Source organism: Schistocerca cancellata, chromosome 2, assembly GCF_023864275.1.
Source record: "Schistocerca cancellata isolate TAMUIC-IGC-003103 chromosome 2, iqSchCanc2.1, whole genome shotgun sequence".
Classification (NCBI taxonomy): Eukaryota; Metazoa; Arthropoda; class Insecta; order Orthoptera; family Acrididae; genus Schistocerca; species Schistocerca cancellata.
In genome coordinates this window covers 438,405,366-438,429,773 of record NC_064627.1, presented here as the reverse complement: position 1 = coordinate 438,429,773, position 24,408 = coordinate 438,405,366, and positions in this window count along the sequence as shown.

The window sequence follows — 24,408 nt, the reverse complement described above, 5'->3', positions numbered from 1 at the left end:
CGTTCAACGGGCAGGACGATGAAACTCATCAGCAATCGCAGCTTGCATCTCTCTTTAACACGATGCTTATTGAAAACATCTGCCCAGGCCTAGTTCAACGCCGTTGGCGACTCAAAAAAAAGGGGACCACTACTGTTAGTAATAACGTCTCTACTCAGGTATTAGGGTAAATGGAATTAATGACGGACGACAAAATGAAAGAATCGGGAAGGCAATTACAATCTGCTCGGGAGGAAAACAAAGAAATGTGGGAGGAAAACAAACAAATTCACGAGAAAATCAAAACTAAATTGAACACGTTAACAGATACTGTCAATAATTTGCGATCCGAGCTTACTGAGATGTTCGATGAAAAACATGATCAGCTCAGAGAGGGATGTAAAGTCAAATGCGAAGAAATCGAAACGGAAACCCAAGAATTTGGGACCCACGTTGACAAAAAAATGCAAACAAATAATTGAACTGGTTAGGAAAGCTCTTGGGAAAATACAGGCGCAAAATGATGAGATCATTAAAATCAATAATATAAGCAAGAAGGTCAAAAATCGATGAGTGTAATGGTTAACGGCGTACGGATCTACTGCAACGAATTGAACAATGAAGTAGACAAAATCCGTAACATAATTACTGGCAGTGACAAAAAGTCAGTCGCATTTAGTAAAGAGAATTTGCGTAACGAAATTAATGCTGTGAGTTCAGAACTGACAGAAGTTACGACTTTAAATCACATATTTAACTGAAATATCTACAACTAGTGACAGAAGACTACTAGTGCTCCACAGCAATAAGGGCAAACAATATGAAAATTGTAAAGAAAAAAATTCGGAATATGAAAACGTGCTTATTTTTCGTAAGTCATGTTAAAGTACCACCTCCAGCATGTGACCAGATGAGAAGAAACGCCGATTCCAAGAACTATCCAACTGAAGATGGATGAAAGTAAAATGCAAGACACGTCTAAAAGAAATAAAATACACTGCAGCAAGATAAGACAGTTTTTGCTTATAAAACGAATATCTCTTCGCAATAATTGCTCGAAAACTTGTTGAAACGGATCTGCGTTCACTGACAACAGAAATTCCTGTCAATTTTAGAGCTTCGTAGGCACGTTGAACAGTCCGCGTTGATAACCAACAAATCTATCTTCTATGATACTGTATCTGTACATTGAGCAAATAGTATAGGCAAAAAAGGAGACATTTGAAAATGGAATTAAACTTCAAAGAGAAGAAATGAAAACTTTCGAGTTAGCAAGATTAGCATTTCTCAAAACACAAAATTTGCGTACATAAAATATGAATTAAAGTGCTACGAATTCATTTCACAGTTCAGACAAGGAGAGAATATTTGAACAATAGTGTTACAGAAATAAGATTATATACGTGGAAGAGACCTGGAGACACTGGAAGGTTTCAGATTGATTATATAATGGTAAGACAGAGATTTCGGAATCAGGTTTTAAATTGTAAGGCATTTCCAGGGACAGATGCGGACTCTGATCACATTTTATTGGTTATGAACTGCAAATCAAAAGCGAAGAAACTGCAAAAGAGCTGGAATTTAACGAGGTAGGACCTGGATAAACTAAAAGGACCAGAGGCTGTACAGAGTTTCAGAGGGAGCATTAGGGAACGACTGACAAGAACAGGGGAAATGAATACAGTAGAAGAACAATGGGTGGCTTTGAGAGACGAAATAGTGAAGGCAACGGAGAACCAAGTACGTAAATAGCTGAGGGCTAATAGAAATCCATGGTTAACACAAGAGATATTGAAAATATAAAAAAAATGCAATAAATGAGGCGGGTGAAAGGGAATACAAACGTCTAAATAAGATCGACAGTAAATGCAAAATGACTAAGCAGGAATGGCTAGAGGACAAATGTAACGATGTAGAGGCGTATATTACTAGTGGTAAGATAGATGCTGCATAAAGGAAACTTAAAAAGACCTTCGGAGGAAAGAGAACCACTTGTATGAATATCAAGAGCTCAGATGGAAACCCAGTCCTAAGCAATGAAGGGAAAGCAGAAAGGTGGAAAGAGTATGTAGTGAGTGTATAAAACGGTGATGTACTTGAAGGCAATATTATGGAAATGGAAGAGGCCGTAGATGAAGATGAAATGGGAGATATGATACTGCGTGAAGAATTTAACAGAGCACTAAAAGACCTCAGTCGAAACAAGGTCCCGGGACTAGACAACATTCCGTTAGAACTACTAATAGCCTTGGGTGAGCGAGCCATGACAAAACTCTTCCATCTGGCGGGGAAGACGTATGAGACAGGCAAAATACCTTCAGACTTCAAGAAGAATATGATAATTCCAGTCCCAAAGAAAGCAGGCGTTGACAGGAGTGATAGAAGATAAGTTAAGGAAAGATAAAACCTACGTTTATAGCATTTGTAGACTTAGAGATAGCTTATGACATTGTTGACTGGAATACTCTCTTTCAAATTCTAAAGGTTGCAAGAGTAAAATACAGGGAGCAAGAGGGAATTTACAATTTGTACAGAAACCAGAAGGCGGTTATAAGAGTCGAGGGACACAAAAGGGGTGCAGTGGTTGAGAAGGGAGTGTGACAAGGGTGTCGCCTTCCTCCGATGTTACTCAAAATGTATAATAAGTAAGCTGTAAACGAAACAAAAGAAAAATTTGGAGTTCAGGGAGAAGAAATTGCCAGTGACACTGCAATTTTCGCAAAGACAGCAAAGAACTAGCAAGAGCAGTTGAATGGGACGAACAGTGTCTTGAATGGGCGATATAGGATGAACATCAACAATGGCAAAACGAGGGTAATGGAATGTAGTCAAATTAAATCAAGTGATGCTGAGGGAATTAGATTAGAAAATGAAGCACTGAAAGTAGCAGATGAGTTTTGCTATTTGGGAAGCAAGATAACTGATGATGGTCGAAGTAGGGAGGATATAAAATGTAGACTGGCAATAGCAAGAAAAGAGTATCTGAAGAAGAAAAGTTTGTTAACATCGAATACAGATTTAAGTCTCAGTAAGTCCCTTCTGCAAGTAATAGTCTGAAGTGTAATAATGGGTGGATGTGGAACGTGGACGATAAACAGTTTAGACAAAAAGGGAATAGATGCTTTTGAGATATGGTGCTACAGTAGAATGCTGAAGGTTAGATGGGTAGATCATGTAACTAATGAGGAGGTACTGAACAGAATTGGGGAGAAGAGATATTTGTTTGGTTTGGGTTGTGGGGAAAAGATATTTGTGTTACAACCTGAGCAAAAGAAGGGATCGGTTGGTGGGACTCATTCCAAAGAATCAAGGGATCACCAATTTAGTACTGGAGAGAAGCGTGGGGAGTGAATATCGTAGTGGGAGACCAAGGGATGAATACAGTAATCAGATTTAGAAGGATGTAGGGTGCAGTAGTTACTCGGAGATGAAGAGGCCTGCACAAAATAGAGTACCATGGAGAGCTGCATCAAACCAGTCTTTGGACTGAAGACCACAACAACACAACGACAGTTTTATAGAAGACCGCTATAGATTATACAGGTACATTCTATAACCAACGAAGAGTTTTTAACTTGTATTGCTGAGAAAACAATATTACGACATAATCTTTCTGGATGGAGAAATCAGCTGGTAAGCCGATCCTGAGGCATCACAGAAATGTCAATTTGGTAATTATGGTAAGTTTCAGGAGTAAAAATTGAATAGGGAAACCGAGACTTGCCTACATTAAGCATGTTCAACTGGGTGCAAACTGCGTAGTTACAGAGAAGAAGAGGTTCGCACAGGATATACTAGCGTGAACACGCGCGTCTTCATTCCAATGACCACAACAATGTACTTTCCAGTCACATTAATGTGACTTCCTGTCAAAAGCCTGAATAACCACCTTTTGCAGCGCAGACCATTGCGAGAACATATACAGCAAGAGAGTCAACTAGGTTTTCTAAGGTACTGACAGAGATGTGGAGTCATGCTAACTCCAGTGCTGTGGTCAGTGCGCTAGATTTCTCGGTTCAAAATCCATGACGCGAGGTGGTTCCATAGATTCTCAATTGGGTTTAAAATCTAGGAGTTTGGTGACCATGGGAGTACACTAAACTAATCTTACTGCTCTTCAAACCACGCGCGTACACTGTGAGCTGGGTGACACGTTGCATTGTCCTGCTCATAGATGTCATCACGCCTAGGAAAAACAAACTGCCTTTAGGAGAGGACATGGTCCCCCAGGGATAGATACGTACTTTTGTTGACCCGTTTGCCGGCCGGAGTGGCCGAGTGGTTAAAGGCGCTACAGTCTGGAACCGCACGACCGCTACGGTCGCAGGTTCGAATCCTGCCTCGGGCGTGGATGTGTGTGATGTCCTTAGGTTAGTTAGGTTTAAGTAGTTCTAAGTTCTAGGGGACTTATGACCACAGCAGTTGAGTCTCATAGTGCTCAGAGCCATTTGAACCATTTTTGTTGATCCATTACGCCTTCCAGAATGACGAGATCACCCAAGGTATGCCACAAAACATTCCCCAGAGAATAAAGCTCCCTCCTCCAACCTGAAAGTGTTGCTCTCAGGCGTATCTCGCCATACACGGCCACGGCTATGTGACCGATGGAACATGATTCATCTGCAAAGTCCACCTATCGCCACGCAGTTCGGAATACTAAATTGTACTTATATTTCAGAAATATAGGGGTAGTGCGACCTCCAGACCAGATGAGAGGAAATGTAGATCACAACAAGCTGTAAGTAATTACCTACGAACCTTTTCGGAAATACAGGGATTGTAGACCTCCAGACCATATGAGAGGAAACGCTCTTGGTTGCCAATAAGAATTCCACTATTGTGAGAGACGGAACGTCATACACGTTTACGTACGCCTTACTGAATAATTGCTAATAGAGTTTCAACGGCACCACAGCTATTATACATGACAATGCCCAAAATACATGATCCAATGACAATAATGTGACCACCGGCTACGTTCGAGGTCAACGTGCAATAACCACTCACAGACGGCAGGTGGGAGCACTAGCAGTGGAGGGTATATAAAACGGAAAGCAATGCAGTCGTTGGCATAATGAGGAAACGGAGTGATTTATCTGACGTCCAAGGGGGTTTCATCATTGGCTTCTGGGCTAAGGGTGGAAGCAATACCGAAACGGCTGAGTTTGCTTGCTGTTATGGTTAAAGTATACCGTGCACGGCAGATAGGCACTACCCAAAAGCGGCGACGAAGCAGATGTAGTTCATTACGGGCCGCAGATGACGGAGGTGAACGACAGTTGTGGAGACGTTTACATGCGAGTAGACGTGCAGCTGTGGAGCAGCTGACCGACCAAATGAACTGAATCTTTCGTCCAAAGGAGAGATCCGAGGTCGAGAGAGATCCACAGCGACGTACGCTGTTTCTCACTCAGAAGAAGTGACAGTGGGGTTAGTTGAAGGTGAGAGCAGAGACACTGCATTATAACTGCAATTGTGACACCATTTATGGGCCTGTGTTGTGGGAGGTGGATCTCACTACTAGAAAAGACACTGTAGGTCGGATGCTTAGCTACGAACTTGTGTAACGTAAATGTTTAGGTATTTTTGGAACCTGATCCGTAATGGAAAGACCTCCTACTCCACGAGTAGGCTGTTCACAGGTCTAGATCGAAAACGCGCTGCGGCAGGTCAGATCCTACAGTGGCGTATCGGGTCCGGTGACAGAAATACTAATGGCGAAGGCTAACATTATGCCAGACTACCACAATCAAGATGGGACAGGCTGGTGTTACTGAGGCAGCGAGGTGTATTAATGTGTAACCAGTGGCGAAAATGGGGAAAAACATGTCAACCGGACGTCTAAGACCAGATCCGAAAGGTGATAAGTTGTGGGGTCGTCGAGGTAAAGTACAGTACAATGTCGACAGAAGGGCATGTTGAGAGTCTTATAGGCTGAAATCCGGAAACTGTGGGCGAGGTCACATGACTGCGTGTTTCGAACGGCTTCCTGTAGTCTGCGTTCGGCAACACCCATAGTAGAGGAGCAACAATAAAAGCAAAAACCGTAGGAATACAAGGAGGCTGATACTGACTGACCTCCTCCTTCTCCCGTTTTGCACAGCTGACGGGAAGGACGTGCTTGATGATACGACGAGAAAAATATCGAACGCTTGAGGGATACAGTGTTACAACAGAATTGAAAAGAGCTTTGGAAGATGAAAGATCAAATAAAGTGGAAGGAATAGATAAAATTGCTTCGGAATTTCTAAACACGTTGGGGAAAGAGGCAACCGAGGCTCCTTTCAAGTTGGGGTACAGAATCATGAGACTGGCAACTCAGCATCAGACTTTCGGAAACCATCATTCACAGAATTCAGAAAAAAGCAAGAGCCGACAAGTGCGAGAACTGCCGCACAATCAGCTTAACAGCTTACGTGTCCAAGGTGCTGACAAGAATAATACACAGACGAGTGGACAAGAAAATTCAGAATCCGTTAGATGACGATTAGTTTGGCTTTAGGAAAGGTAAAGGGATCAGAGAGACAGTTCTGACTTTGCGCTTCATCACGTAAGCAAGACTGAAGAAAAATCAAGAAACTTTCACACGATCTGAAAGGTTCACAGGGTCTGTCGACTAGGAAAAAGAATTCGACAATATAAAATGATGCAAGATGTTCGAAATTCGATATTTGACTGTTTTTTGGAAATCGTATTAAATGCTTAATTATGTCATTTTATGCTCATAACAAACTTCTTTCCTCACGAATTTAAGTACTCTTCTAGAAAAGGAGATGAAAGGCAAATAATCTGAAAGCCCGCTAAAACACTCCGTTTCAGTGATCTCATCCCAATGACGTCACTTATTAGCTCGCTGCTCTTACTGCCGTAAAAGCCACTCACAGTGATATCTTGTTTGGGAATTTACATTTCGGAATATGGGTTACAAATGAAGTGTAGTACCATAATGTTCAAATACATCTACAAAAGTTCCTGAATAAATATTTTTGAGTATTCCAAAGAATAAGAATATTTGTAAAATGTGCTTGCAACTACGTTGTAGACATCCAATTGAGATAGGAATCACTACGTCTGTGTAATTATGTGAAGATTTAAACACTCCAATACAGAAAATTGTGGCTTATAGCATAATAGGTGGCGAGCTTATTCTTCTCGTAGAAGATACGAATTTACTACTTCCAGTTGTCTCCATTGAGCTTGTTGTAAAGCTGTATGATTTTAACAGAAAAAAATTGAATAATAACATCAGGGTATTGCGACAGCGTGAACGTATACAGTAGAACAACAAATAATTTATGGTTCCACTCGTCAGATGCCCATTTTATGCACCTTTCCTGTGGCCTAAATTAATGACTCGGAGGAACAGAAAAACTGCAATGTGTAAAGCTGTTGACGGCAAACACGATGACGTTCTGCAGTTCAATACGAGTGTTATCACGCTGTCTGAAAGTATGGTAATTGGGAAAAATAGTACCTGGAAAACAATAATAGTCCTGGCAAAAACAACAGCAATAAACACTCAGAATTATCTACCGAGTGGAAAAGTTCCCACTGTGTTTTATTGTGCAGGCTTTCACGAGTAAGCTTAGCGAACCTTTTCAACGTGGTCCAAGCAAACAATCAAGTTTCTGATTCCCTCAAATTTAAGATAATTCTGCAACTTCTTGCTGTGTCACAATAATTTCGTCCCGTTCACAATGCGATGCAGTTTTCACATTCTTTATTTCGGAACGCAGGAGTCAGGGTTGTTTCGAGAAACGAAGAGGTCATAAACACCTTGACAAATAATGTGAACATCAGAACGCTATTCTTAACATAGGAATAAGCGTAGTCTGAGAAAAACAAGAGTAAGATACAGGAAAAGCCGGGCATCCTTCAGTTCTGATTGTTGCTGTTCTTAATGATTATAACATTCTAATGGAAATTTCAGTCAACATTCTCACAAAATATTTATTATTTTTATGTAATTAAAGATTTAGTCGCGAGAACGAAATCGCACTGTTGTTGGCTGAAGTTATGACGACGTCAGAGGCTAGCAACAAGACGAAGCTAAATGTGTTTTATAGTAGTGCAAACAATATATTAATTAAATGATGGAAAACGCACTTACTGCTTTTAAATAACAATGTAAAAGAAGTTTTTGAACAATGTAGTGTGAAATTGTTAAATTGTTTCTCGTATTATTCTGTATAAGAGTAACATTAGGCATGAAATCCAGTGCCTTAACGCCATACCTGGGATTCATCACAAAGTGATCAGATGTAAAATCAGGTTAATATTTGAAACAGGCTGAAATGTAATATGACACAGATTTTAAAGCTCTTATACAGCTGACGAATCTGAATACTAATTCTGTTTCAAATACAGTAAACCCAAAAATGTTAGTGTTGAACTTCTAATGTTTGCGGAACATACCGAGTCGGTTTGTAGCTTATTACTAGCAGCGAAATATCTTTAGCTTGGAATAATCTTTAGCTTGGAATAATACGTTTAGCTCCAGTCATTCCTCTTATCAACAGAAAATATTCATGCTAGCGTTATAATTTTTAAGCTATTCCTCATGTATAGGTCCTCTAATTTTACTGTCTTCTGAGTTTTAACATCAGGTAGACCCGTGAACCATTAGCTTCAAAGTCATCGTAATGAAGATGACCAGTTGTCGATATTTCTAAGATCACAGTTCAAAGGTTAACAGACGTAGGGTGAAAATCTTGCTCCCAAAATCGTTGCGAATAGCTCTAGTTAGTGGAAGAGTATCCCTTTCATTTGATGATCAATGACAGGAGTTCACCGGTTTCCTGCTGTAGAACAGAATGCAGTTCGTTACACTTGACTGCAAATGTCTCATATCTCAATATAAACAAATATAGACATCAAATATTTCCACAAGAATTCCAAATCGTGACCAAAGTTGTGGATGGGGACGATAGAGAGGTCTGCTCTTAAGATTTACACTACGTTCAACACGCAAGCTCAGGTTATCGGCAGATGGAGCGTGTAAACTTGTCAGTTCTACAGCAAAATCCTCCTGAGGTATCAGGCATCGTTTGTTTACAAATAACACCCATAAATTACAAGTGTAGGACTAACATCCGACAACATTCCAGATGTATTCAGATCACACACATATGATGACAAAGACATCAATGCGAGTGGTCATCGAACCACTGCAGCATCATTGAACCTCATACCACAATCAATTTTAAGCGTGCTTGTTCAGTAAAATGTACTATAATAGTTGTTAAAGATGTGTGACATATCTGGCAGAGTAGCAGTGGTAGTATAGTAGTATATTTATCCCACAGATTCAAACAGTAGGTCCTACCGCGAATTCAGTAAGGTAGTACAGTAGCTTCATGCTATAGTTAGCAATAGGTTCCCAAACAGCTGTGCACTCCCCAGTAGCTTATCCCTGTTGTCGCAGCACATCCAGTTGACAGAGGCAGCCAACTCCATGGCTGGCTGAAGGCGTAGAGGGCCTTCATTGGCGCTTCCTGGTGTCATGAAACATGGGCAAGTACACGGCCAGCACTCTCTGGCGCCATCATCCGCTAGATGGCGGCTGCTGCCACTGGCTCTCTGCTACGTCTTACGTCCACTAAATAATGATGCATTCAGCGGTGGATTGCGGTAAAGCTATTTCCTTGAAATTTGGTGTACCAGCAGGTTATGGACTGCACGGGTAAAAAGATGTCGTTCTTTTCCCGCCATACGTACTTACCACATTTCGGATGTTTACAACTCACCTTGTCGCTACATATAAACGTATTTAGCTCTCAGCTGTTGTTTTAAGCCGGCCGCGGTGGCCGAGCGGTTCTAGACACTTCAATCCGGAAGCGCGTGACTGCTGCGGTCGCAGGTTCGAATCCTGCCTCGGGCATGGATGTGAGTGATGTCCTTAGGTTAGTTAGGTTTAAGTAGTTCTAAGTTCTAGGGGACTGATGACCTCCGATGTTAAGTCACATAGTGCTCAGAGCCATTTGAACCACTTTTTGTTGTTTTAAAACGTTGTTGGAAAAATAAAACTGTAGATCAGTTACAACATCTGTTTAGGAACTCCTCGTCGTCTCGTACAAAAATGCGCGCATCACGATGAATGCGGTGATGCTCTTAGCATGTAACACTCACATAAACTTTTTCGTCCCCTTGTTATGATAGAAAAAATGCACAGTTTGGTTAAACGGATTTTGTTTGAGATCCATCATTTTTAATTCTTAATTTCACTTCAGTTGGTTTCTCCTTTTTTGTTCCCTGTAAGTTACAGTCAAGTCAAATGTGATTGCGTAGTATGTTGGTATCACAGTGTCTCTTTGCCTGATATGCTATATAATATGCATTAAATCTTTGCAATTCAGCATAACGAAAAGGCGAGGCTTCTCGCGAGTTATGTCACCCAATCTATCTGTGAGGAAGAGAAAAAAGTAACTTTTTTTGAGGTGATAACTCAACTTTGTGACAATTCTCGGTAAATCGGTAAATAAGATATTATAAACAATATGCGCTTCAGATAAAAGCGAATTCTTGAAGGCATGCTGATGTCGCGGGGGAAGCTTCCTTCCCTGCGGAAAAATCATGAGGTTTGAGCTTCGTATGAGCTCTTCGACAGCCGACTGATGTCAGATATGCTATGCATGATACTAATTATACAGGTACTTAGGTGTAGTGTAAAATAGCCTTCTTGACTCATCCTCTTCCAGTATTTTTAATCGTACTTTAATACTTGGAATGATTCTTAAATTGGCCCCTTCGTGGAACTGTGCAGCGGTCAAGTGGTGATATTGTAATAAAATCCTCAAACATGATGTCATTTTTTATGTAGAATTTAACATTTCCGCTTTTAGTCTGTTTTCTTTATTCTGAACACAAGACGGACTGAAGAAAAATCTACAAGAAACTTCATGGAATGGTCAAAACCATTGATTCGTTTTACACAGGATTAGAATTCATAAAATTTTGTGCAATATCTATCGACAAGACTTCACTGTGGACTGTGTCGCAGGCTTCACGAATTGCCCATTTTAAGATATGACGACATATTATTTATTCGATCAATTTGCCTGAATTCTCTTTCGAAACGAGAGCACAACCATCTCTGTTTTCGTAAAATAATCTCACTGATACTACTGAACCAATGCAAGTTTTTGGCGATTCATATTTCACTACCAAGTACATTATATATTTATTAGGAGTCTGTCATTTCATGTGTTTGAACAGCTTTTCTTAGTTGGGCAGGTGAGTTTTTCCACCGTGTACAGACTCTAGGGATTAATCGAAGAGAGGATACAGGATAAAATAAGTTTAATGAACTTATGTCCGGAAATGCATGACTGCCATGCTAGAGACCATTTATTTAATCATACTTTGTTACAGAGACTACAGTCTAATACGCGCTGTACCATGCCGCCACAGTTTCTAGTATGGATGGTTTCCTCCTAGAGGGTGGTACTGTTCCTCATACGTCATGTCCTAGCGCCCTTACATGCAATAGTAATTGGTAATATCGTGTCCAATTTACTTCTCTTGCTGACTCACATTGTAGTAGATGTGATACAACATTGTACACAATGGTTCCGTATTGGAATCGAGTGCTTGCCGAGATGGTGTTTACTTACGGAAAGGCAAATGGCAATGGGCGGCTGGCAGCAAGGTTGTATCAGGAGACTTATCCTCGCCGACAATAACCACAACATTCAATGTTTGCAACAGCGTTTCACTGTTGTCTGAGACAGGGTCGTTTCAGGAAGAAGGAAATCATGAAGGATGTACCAGACTTGGAGGAAAATGTGACTAACACTGTGGAAGGCGACCGCCGTGTCAGCACCAGGTAGTTAGCCCACCAGTACAGGGAAAGCCAATCAACCGTGTAGAACATTCTGCATAACAATACTACCCTCATCACTTTCAGCGTTTGCGGGGCTTACTAGCGACAGACTTCCCACTTCGGGAGCAATTTTGTCACTTGTTTCTTCACCAGACAACCACGATTCTGGGATTTGTGTCATCAATCCTTGTTCATAGATGTGGCTACCTTTAACTGTGTGGTACCTTCAGCTTTCATAACAGTCATCTATGGGGTAGTATGCAGAACCCCCATGGAATGGCGACAGCGAATCATCAGCATCGGTGCAGCCGGAATGTGTGGGCCGCGATAACTGGCGATCGTATTTTGGAAGTAGTCTTCCTTCCACGTCACCTAACAGGCCAGAACTAACGGCCTTTCTTGCGGGTGACTTTGCCTCTCTTGCTGGAAGAACTGCCATTGATGATTCGAGGGGTTATATGGCGGCTACATGATCGCACTCCAGCCCACGTCGCCATTAACGTCCGGACGCATCGTAATCCTGTCTTCCCTGGTCGATGGATCGGACGTAGGAGGGGGTCCAGTTGTACACCTGCTCCAAGGGCCACCTACAATAAATCAGACCTGAAGGCAGATATCGATAGTGTGCTTGTGTTTTCGTAGCGTGTGTGTAGCATTGCATACGTGACATTCAAGAGACTATTAGCTAAAGCATTTATTACTGCCTATTATTTATGTCATGTGCTGTGAATGTCGCTAGTATTTATTTTCTAGATTCTCTAGTAAGTTCGTCATAATTTAAAGAGTAAACTGTTCTTGCGATGGGTCGTAGGTGATGTGTACCAGGATGTAACGCCAATTATGGCAAAACATACGATACTTCAACAATTAAGTTTCCCGAAGAAAGAGCATTGAGGAACAAAAGGATTAAATTAATACATAGAGATAATTTTGAAGTGAACGATAGAACTATAGTACGCATCAAGCATTTAGAACCTAAGTTTGTGGTTAGGGAAGACATTTTTCCTGTGGAAAATAATAAAGCCATACGTGTGGCACAAAAAATACCAAAACTAAAAAATGATGCAATTCTAACTATATTTCCTAATCAACCTTCTTATCACACAGTACCAGTTCCTAAGGAAAGGAACTATCCTAAACAACGTGTTCAATAGTGACAGGATCGTGATGAATGTAGTTTAAGTAATTAGTGCGAAACTGACACTATACCTGACATTCAGCATTTTAAAAGCGAAGTGCAAAAAAGGAATGTTTATCCATTTACACTTTTAGTTAAGGATGGCTACTTGTCATTTATTAAATTCAAGGATGATTCAGTCGTAATGCGCCATTAGTTTCAGTGTGCTTCAAGATATCAAGTTCCTTGGAAGTAAAAGTGTTTCACAAAAGTGTGTTTGCCTACAGAAACCTTGAAATGGATATTACAGTCTGGGGAGTAAGAGAATTTGAAATATGACAATTGGACGAAATTCGACTATCTGATGAGTCAACTAAATGGTTTCACAGATAGCTCTATTGGTACCAGTGACAAGGTTATAATTTTAGCCAATGTTCTCAAACAAGCACTGAAAGCTGGTAGTGATTTTCATGATGATATAGCCCTGAAATAGGATTGTTTTGGAGCAAATACAACTTGCAATAACAAAGCAAATTAGTTATTGTCCTGAGCTTTTGATATGGGCAGATACCATTTACTTTTCCTTAACTCGTGCCTACCATCCCTAGAGGAAAACAAATGTGTTAACATTTCCTCATCCTGCCTATTTAAGACAGTTTCTATGCAAAAATATGTCCAAATAAACTTTTTGTTGGTCCATCACAGATAGCTGTTTTGAGGAAAAAAGTAAATTTCTTCAGGAAAATAACAAGGTAATTTCAGTGATACTAGATGAAATTTATGTTAACTCAAAATTCTCTTATAAGGCAGAGAAGATACCTGGAGTTGCTGAGAATACTGCAGATGCTAAAAGAGCAGGTACAATGAATGTTTTCATGGCACCATCTTTACATCCAGATTATAAAGAAGTAATAGCTCTCTTTCTTGTACAAATGTTAATTCTGATCACTGAAAAATGACAATTTGTCTATTAAAGATAATGCATGAGCTTGGGTATGATTTAATATGTCTGGTAACAGCTAACCATAGCACTAATAGGAAAATTTATCAGCTTGTGTGTGGTGGCACTTTACAGCCATGTATTACAAATCCAGTAGCTCCATCTACATCTCTCTTTCTTCTGTTTGACAGGGTGCACTTGTCTAAGTGTATCGGAAATAACTTGTTGAATGGAAAAAATTAATCATTCATAATGCCAAATATTGAGGAAACATTTGCTTTCATTAATGCATTTCTACACAGTAATGAAGGGAATGCTGCATTTGAATATAATATCAGTTAACCAAAATTTTCAGATTTGTGAAACCTGTTTCATTCTGAGAAAAATTAACTGTTGAAACTTGCCCCAAAACTAGTGAGAAAGGCAATATATCCTGCTTCTATTGAGAGACAGAATGTTTCCCTTGGTGCCAGTGTTTTTGATTCTAAAAATGTGGCAGCACAAGAAATTTTGAGAAGTCAGGGGATTGAGATTTCTGATGGCACTTTTCAAATTTTCCAAAATTAATCATTAAATGGTGGACAGTTTCTAATGAAAGGAAAATACACATCAGACGATAATGCTAGTACATTCAGTGGACCCACTGATTCCAAATTTATGTTTCTTGAAAATTTGAAAACATATGTTGATAACTAGCATGCATTGTATACTCATGAAAAATTAACCAATGAAACATATACTGCTTTCTCTCACACACTTGCAACAACAGTTCAGATATACAGATATATTTTTAACACATAGAACTGGTCTTACATTCTTACAGAAAAATTACACATTGATGCTTTAGAAGCAAGATTTGGAGCTTATAGACGGCTAAGCTCCTGCACTTATAATGTTTCAATAGCGCAGATCTTGGAATCTGATAGGAAACTCAAAGTAATAAGTCTACTAAAGCTCAGATCTAGTAAACAAGGAGAATTTCCTTTAAATGATTTTGCAGCAAAAGTAAATTACAGCATATAACACCAAACATACGAAGATTTTGATAAATTGGAATCTGCTCTAGAGGAACTGACAAACATTCCCATGATGGATGAAGACTTGAAAGTGTTGGTTTGTATTGCTAGCGAAACAGTACTCGAAAAGATGACAGAAGGTAGAAAATGTTAAGGTTGTGAAGAAATGATACAGACATAGGATGAAATTCTGTTGCAGTGTGAAACCAAAGAACTCCTTTCCTATTTCAACCAGCTGCATCGTAGGGGATTAAAATGTCCTTCTTCCCTTATGATTTCCTTGTCTTGTGATATATATAAACTTTTACAGGTACTGGTTAACAGCACATAGGCCTATGAATCAAAATTTCTCAAACTTGAAAACCAGAGAAGTGCAGTACTTACCTTAGAAACTGAATTGTGTGAAAATGACATTAGTAACCTCAGTGATGTGTGTAAATGTGGCATTCCTTTAAAGACAATAATCAGGAATAGTATTAAAGTGCTTTCCAAAATTTTTATTAATGATTATACAAAACTATTGAATGAATAGTGTGTTTCAGAGGAAATTGCTCGAACACTGGTAAAACAAAAAAGAGGAACTGATTAAGACATTGCAGCAAAAATAACAAAACGCAAAGAGGCGAAGCTGAGCAGCAAATAAATGCAACAGGTACTCAGAATCAAAATACTTATATCATATTACATAATGACAGTGACAATATAGTTAACTCCATGTTGTTTAATACAATTTTGAGCTTTAGCTGCAACTTCCACTTATTATTGCTACATAGTTTCTATTTCGCAAATAATTTGTGTCCAAATATGTAATTTGCATGTGTTGTGTAGTAGTCTGTTTGAATTTTATTTTGAGCTGCATCTCCAAATTTTACTTCGTCATAGTACTTATTCCATAATTTGTGACTTTAATACAACTATATATTTGAATATAGAAAAATACATTACAATACGACGTTTCTTACCCAATTTAAAACCTACTTTCCATTTATGAAGTTTGTAAATAATTCTTATTAAGCTACAGCTGAAATACTTCGCCGAAGACTACCATCGTGGGTTCTGTGTTGTGGTCAAATTTATTGTAGGTGGCCTTGCCTGCTCATTCACCAGATCTCAAGCAGTGCGATTTCTGGTTAGTGGCCACCTCAAAGTATCGTGTATACAGAGCCCATTCCAGATGTAGAGACACTGTAGCAGCGTATTCACGCTGCCTTTGACACTGTTCGGATGCAGACTGGTTGATGTGAACGTGTGAGATAGTACATGCTACGGCGCGTACAAGCATGCGTAGAGGCACTTAGAAACCATTTTCAACACATATCGTAACTGTGGCTGCCTGGTACAGCGCGTATTAGACCACAGTGTCTGTAACACTGAATGACTGAATGAATGGTCTCTAACATGACAATCATGAATTTTCGGACATGTTTTCATTAGACCTTTTTTGTTCCTTATCCTTTCATCCATCATTCTTTGTACACGTGGAAAAAATCATCCTGTTCGTTCTCAGTTGGCTTTTAAGTAGGATGCCGGCGATTATCTGTTACTCTTTTAACCTTTCATCTACTTTCATTTACATGAGTACTATGCAATACACACTTAAGTTCATGACAGAGTGTTTATCGAACCACTTTCACACTATTTCTCTGCCGTTCCACACTCGAGCAGGGAGCGATAAAAATTAACGCTTTAATCTTTCTATGCGAGCTCCGATTTCTCTTAGTATCTTATGATGATCATTTCTCCCTATCTACATGGGCGTCAAAATATCATTTTCGCTTTCGGAGGAGGAAATAGAAAAGCGACAGCAAAAACCGCCTTTGCTTTAATGATTGCTGCCCCAACTCGCGTACATATGCGTGACTCTCACACCTTTATGTCACGATAGTACAAAACGAGCGGCCTTCTTTGAACTTATTCGATGTCTATAGCAGTACACTAGCAGAGGCCAGACAAGCGTAGTGTAGGCAGTCTCTTCAGTGGATTTCTTGTATATTCTAGCTATTTTTCCAATAAAATGTAGTATTTGGTCCGATCTCACCACTACTGTATATACACACATCAAAAAAGTTTTGCATCACCCCGGTTCCCAGAACTCCTGTAGATAGACGTTGACAGCGCACATTGTATGACAGACACAGTATATTTGTTCAGAGATGTCACTAAACCCGCCCAGAGATGTAAACAACCATGCATAAGCAGCGCCGAGTAGACGGAGGGGCTCCGACAGCCGATCAGTTCCAGTCATTCCACTGTAGTTCAATCATGCCTAGACAGTCAATACCGCCGTTCGATCGCGTCCGCATTGTTACTTTGTGCCAGGAAGGGCTCTGAACAAGGGAAGTGTCCCGGCGTCTCGCAGTGAACCAAAGCGATGTTGTTCGGAAATGGAGGAGATACAGAGAGACAGGAACTGTCGATGACATGCCTCGCTCAGGCCGCCCAAGGTCTACTACTGCAGTGCATGACCGACACCTACAGATTATGGCTCGGAGGGGCCCTGACAGGAACGCCGCCATGTTGAATAATGCTTTTCATGCAGCCACAGGACATCGTGTTACGACTCAAACTGTACACAATAGGCTATATAATGCCCAACTTCACTCCCGATGTCCGTGACGAGGTCCATCTTTGTAAGCACGGCACCATGCAGCGCGGTACAGATGGACCCAACAACATGCCGAATGGACGGCTCAGGATTGCCATCACGTTCTCTTTACCGATGAGTGTCACATATGCCTTCAACCAAACAATCGTCGGAGACGTGTTTGGGGGCAACCCGGTCTGGCTAAACGCCTTAGACACGCTTTCCAGGAAGTGCAGCAAGGTGGAGGTTCCCTCCTATTTTGGGGTAGCATTATGTGGTGCCGATGTACGCCGCTGGTGTTCACGGAAGGCGCCGTAACGGCTGTACGATAGGTGAATACCATCCTCCGACCGATAGTGCAACCACATCGGCAACATATTAGGCATTCCTTCTTCATGGACCACATTTCGCGCCGCCATCGTGCACATCTTGTGAGTGAATTCCTTCAGGATAATGACATTGCTCGACTAACATGTTCTCCAGACATGAACCCAATCGAACATGTCTGTGTTAGATTTAAAAGGGCTGTTTATGGATGACGTGACCAATCAACCACTCTGAGGGATCTACATCGAATCGCCGTTGAGGAGTGGGACAATTTGGGCTAACAGTGCCTTGATGAACTTGTGGATAGTAAGCCACGACGAATACAGACATGCATCAATGCAATAGGACGTGCTGCTGGGTATTAGAGGTACTGGTGGGTACAGTAATCAGGACCACCACCTCTGAAGGTCTCGCTATATAGTGGTACAATATCCAATGTGTAGTTTCCATGAGGAATGAAACGGGCGGGGATTATGTTTATGTTGATCGCTATTCCAATTTTCTGTACAGGTTCCGGAACTCTCGCAATCGAGGTGATGCAAAACTTCTTTGAAGTGTGTATGTAATCGTTCCAGCTTAAGTTGTTCGTAATTATTATCAACAGGTATTTAGTTAAATTGGTAGCGTTTAAAATTGCATGATTTATCGTGTAACCGAAATTAAATTAATTCTTTTTAAATCTCCCTTGGATTACCTCATAGTTGTATTACTTAGAGTCAACTGCCACTTTTTGCGCCATACAGGTGTCTTGTCTAAATCATTATGCAAATGGTATTGTAAATCAAACACTCATTCATGAACACACAACCTTATAAAATGGGCAGCCATGGCCGTTGAAATTCATGTTCAATTGAAACTTAACAACAGCTATTAATTGATGATTTTCTCACACGATCGGTTTTGCTGCGTTAAAGCAGCGTGATGCTACACAGAAAGAAAAGCATCATTCTACTCTACGTAACTAAAAATTAAGTAGAACTGAGGAAAATAAACATAAATGAAAAGTACTTACAGTTGTGTCACAGAGATAAACACACGGAGACGACCCAAACGTGCATAGTCGAAGAATCCAACCGCATGAAGAGGGGAAGAAGTGAACAAATAACAACTGGCCGATCACTGCGGCGAATAGTGTAGAGGATGAGGCAGTAAGGCAAAAAGAACCGTAGTTTAATGTAATACACATGATTAAATTGTAATACAAGAAGCATAAAATAAAACGCCATCAGTAGAGCGTCTGTCTCAGAAACGTAAACCACTAACCCACCTCGATACTACAAAGATATAAAACCACCAGGAGATAAAAATTGTTGTTGTTGTTGTGGCCTTCAGTCCTGAGACTGGTTTGATGCAGCTCTCTAAATTATGAAAATTATGAAATTATAAATCGGGAAGCACGAAATTAACTAAGCCTTTGGGCCTACAAGTGTGTCCATGCGCAAATGGAATGCGGATGAGCAACTGAATGTATTTAAAAAAACCTTTTAAAGTTATAAAGCGTAATTAAGATACCCACCAACAACAAACTAGTGGGAAACGAGAATGAACTTACGGATAAGCAAACCGGTAAACATAATATGAAACCTTCATGTCCTGTAGTTGGTTGTCGCGAGGGTAAAGCATTAAAGACGCTCAGTTGTGTACTAAACTAGCAGTGACCGCCACACGAGCGGAGGTGCTGGTGATCGATGGAAGACCGCAACGCGTGACAGGCGTGGCAGGATTTTGAACTCCAAAGTTTGGGGCCAGCCTTAGCAGTCGAACATTGTATCCAGAAATCACCGAACATTGTAAAAGCGAAGACGTGAACATCATTAGGGTAGATCTTTGTATTGCAGTGAATCCTACAGATATAAACAGTGATGGAATAAGGTACCAAAAATAAATAGAAAACGTCGTGGGATCCCCCACTACTCTCAAAAAGCTTCCCCACTAAACATTTAGAAGCAGTTTTCACCTACAGGCAATAAAAATCATGTCCAAACCCAAAGCATATTGAAAAGTACGCAGTATTCTATATTCTGTCTATAATAATGTTTATGACTGCATTCCGATACGGTTACAATTGATAGTGCTCCCACTAATCTCCGGCTACAACAGAAACGGAGATATCTTGTATCCTGGAGCACGCAACTAACGAACAAAATTGTATTTCTTTTATCTATGTTAAGATGCGAAATCTATTATCCAATAAAGAGACTGACTTATGGTAATACGAGGGGCGATCAATACATACAGCAACACTTTTTTTTCTGAAAGAAGGTGGGTTTCATTCCAGATTCTAGCACACCATATTATTCTCCACTCCTCTGGTTACAAAACCTTAGTTTTCAACATAGTTTCCGTTCAGTGTGCCTTTACGCCACCTTACTGGGAGAACCTGTGTACCTCTCTACTGATCGACGCCGGAGACAACATATAGCTCCTTCAATAACCTTCCGAACGTCTACAGACTCCTTCCCGCGGCCTGCATCTTTCATTGGGGCAAACTGATAGAAGTCCGAAGGTGCGAGATCCGAGCTGAGGACTGGATGAGGAAGAACATGCGCAGACGTATGTGAGGCCTTGCATTGTCGTGGAGAAGGGAAGTTCGTTTGCATTTTTGTAGCGACAGACACCGTGAAGTCATTCCTCGATTTCGTGGCAGTAGAACAATACAGTTCAGAGTTGATCGTTGTACCTTGAAGGAGGACATCAAACAAAATGACCCCTGCAGAATTCCACAAGCCCGTTGCCGTGACTCTATCGGCTCAGGGTGCGGCTCTGAACTTCTTTCTTCGGAGGAGAGGTGATTTGGCGCTACGACACAGATTGCCGTTTTGTTTCCGGTTCGGAGGGGTGAACCCATGTTTCATCGCCTGTGACTATGTTCAACAAAAAATTGTCACGATCAGCCTCGTAACGCGCCTTATGGTCTGTTAGCCGGCGAAATACCTAGCGACAACACACCCTTAAGTACCCCAAGTGGAACGAGTGCGTCTGCAATACCAACAGAGACGTCCAGTTGAGCAGTGAGGATTGTGATCCGTTCATCATCTCGAATGAGAGTGTCCGCACGTTTCAACTTTGCAGGAGTCCATCTGTGTGGCGCTGGCCGGCAGGCGGGAAATCAAATAGGTTTGCGCGACCTTGTTACGATGATGACACACTCCTCAATCGAATACTCACCATGCTTTTCGTCACTGGCAGGCATTCAAGAACTTATGCTACCGCCTATGAATAACTGCGATGTTCTGGTTGAACCTCAGTGACAGCACTCTGCTGGGAACGCACCTCCGTTACAGACGCCATTTTGAAGTCAACGTATAGCAAACCACCTATCAAACTTTATGAAAGTATAGGGGCTGAAGCGATAATATTACACAGTGTCCTACATTTTTTCAGCCGAAACTGACCGAGAAAAATTTGTAACATTACTTATTGAACACTCCTCGTAAGTTTAAAAAATTTACACGTAAATGTGTCCTAAGCAGCACTCTTTCGTATTGCAACATCGAAAAATGTTATTCTTGCTGGTAACAGCGCCTGCAGAAACGAGATATGTGGCCTGTTTTATTGCTGCCCAACAGAAAAACAAGTGAGTAATGGAAATTCATTGTTTCAGCTGCAATGTATACGGCCAATTGTGTACAGTTTGGCGGGATCCTGATCCCATTCATTATACTGCCCACTACAATGCTATCAGAATGGAAATCAATACTTTAATAAAGGAGAGATTAAAAGTGAAAAGGATGGGCAGAAAATAGATAAACGTCGGAAAGCAAATACATTTCTGAAACTTCCTGGCAGATTAAAACTGTGTGCCCGACCGAAACTCAAACTCGGGACCTTTGCCTTTCGCGGGCAAGTGCTCTACCAGCTGAGCTACCGAAGCACAACTCACGCCCGCTCTCACAGCTTTACTTCTGCCAGTATCTCTGTCGGGCACACAGTTTTAATCTGCCAGGAAGTTTCATATCAGCGCACAGTCCGCTGCAGAGTGAAAATCTCATTCTGGAATTACATTATTGGTGGACTGAAGTAAATAATAGCTGTGTTGCTAAGGAGAAGTAAATTTATATATGACTGCAGTAAATTTCGAAACTACCGTAACGATTTAATTAAGCGAATTCAGGCAATTTTACTGTGGAACAGAAATTAGTTTAGTTGGAGAAAAAGATGGTGAGCAAAGTATATTATTACGGAATCGTCGCTTTTAGCATTTGGATAGCTTAAAACTGTCTTCACACATCTTGTGACCACTCATTGAGGAAAGGCCTAATAAATCCTATGACCTGGATTTATAATATAGGATAGAATTCTGTCGTCGACAGCAGGCTAAATAAATGTATCGTGGGGAGCTATGGGATCCTTCTGAGTGGCTGTGAACGGAAATCTTTGTTATGCCAATAGGCGATAATGAGCTGCAGTGTATATAACATACATTTCCAAAAATAATTGATATGTAAGTGATGTAGAAACGTCAACGACCCTTACACAGATGATTCAGAATTAGTAGCAACTTGGAAGGGAGCGTCATAGGACTGCAGTGGCATGTTTAACTGGTGCCCTCATAAATCAGAGAACGATATCACAACACTTCCACTTGTATAAATCATTAAAGTTGAATAGTATTTGTAAATTAAGTACGCGGAGGCAAATAATTTGGAGAGTAATCCTTTATTTAAATGCAAAAACTTAGATACGAGCTGAAGTCATTTCATCACGTTTTGTTTACGTTAATTTTCGTGAGGAAAAGCCATATCTGTAGTGAATCAACTAATTTACAACATACACCTTAAAAATGAAAGTTAACCCATTAAATAATGATACTCCATCAATGCTTCCCGAAATTCACATATCTGCATTTGTTTCTAGAAACTGAGCGTGCTATTTACCATCTTTGGCTGTCATGTATTTGTGTCATATGCTAAATGAGTTGGGTATCTAGTAAAGTCTAGTTAAATAGAAAAGAAGAGATCGTAGTTTTTTTATTAAGGTTCCACTGTGTATATAGGTCACCTATTCAGACAAAAGGTGTATACCTTGAGAGGCGTTTCATAAAACACGGTAAATGTTGGTCGTGTTATGAAATTAGTAAAACATCAGTTTATCAAAGTATCTTCCGACCAGTTGAATGTTTATATATTGAATGAAATTATGTGAATATAGTAATTGTAGAGTAATGTATGGAAGTGTACATTTATCAAAAACAAATATGTAACATAAAGCAAAACGAGGCGATGATGCAACAAAAGAAATTATTGAATAGCAATGATGGGAATGCCTCATACTATATTTAATGCCTAGGGTAACATTGCATAAATGTTTTTCAAGGCCGTTAAAAAACTCCAAGTAGAAGGTTGTGACTACAAGAAAATTTTGGCTGCTGGTAGAAGTCTAAAAACTCATTGCTAATATCAGTAGTGCTAAAAGAGAGCGGGATGCGGGCACTTGTGTGTAATTCTACTTTCAGACGAAACAAGTGTCATTCCCATTCCATGAATCCTAACGAAGTGTGGCTGTTGTCATTGTTTATTGAGCTGTAACACTCACGATTAGGAGTTGGATTGATTCTAGTGCGGTAAAAGTGCGTCAGAAAATGCATATGGTTAAGCCTCGTACTGCATATGACAGCAGCACGCCAGGAAACCAGGCCCTCGTGGGATAAGAGGCTGAAAGCATGTGTAAGATCTGCTCGTGACTAGCTTAGGTGTCGTTCAAGATATCTTCCCATCTTCAGAATAAGTTCTGCGTGACGTAACGAGACAGAGCAGAGGGTGGAACTCAGATCGTTTGGATAATCAGTTTTTATAGGGAGGGCGTTTACTTCCTCACTGTGAATACAAATAAAATGAAACCCAACCCAAGTAAACCCGATCATTTGACCAAGTATTTCATAATGGATATATTGAAAAAAATTAAGGGTAAAATAAAATTGCTTGTCTTGTATTGCCACTTGTTATTGTAATCTTTTTGAGTCACGGATTCGTGCAGAGAAAAAGGCACACACCTGACTAATGTGTCTACACTGAGATTCGTCTGGTTTCCACAGGTTATCCTTTCGCTCATCGTGGAACAGTAAGTACGCTACACGAGGGCGACTGTGGAAATTCTATGTCGTTGTAGGTGTATCTGCACTGCAGTAAGCCGGTATCAAATCCGGACTGGCACTAGAAATACCAACTTTGTAACGATATCTTTGCGACTTAGTTGTTAACGTACCTCTTTATCGCGGTGCAGAAAGTTTGTTTCAACCAACACAGTAAAGACGAGTGACTTGTAGTTTGTCAGTTTGCAAGCGTACTAAACCGACAGTCAGCTAGCATAATGTTTGAGCTGCCTGAAAGTCTGTACATCCAGAGGCGGGCAGTATTTGGTTGTCTTTGGTGGCAATATGCTTAACATAATGTCTTTGTCTCAAACAGACTGTAATCTTTATGACCCGATCACAAATCTGAAATTAATAAACCTGTGGCACAAAGAAGTTTATAGAAGACCTAACGTAAAACGCTTTTCATGTGTTCGTTAGTCATTTTCCCAATTTTACTCACTTCAGCATGGATGCACTGTGGACACCTTGTTGCTAATTTTCGCGCAAATTTCGGATCAACCATCCCCTAACCCTCCTGCAAACTAATATAA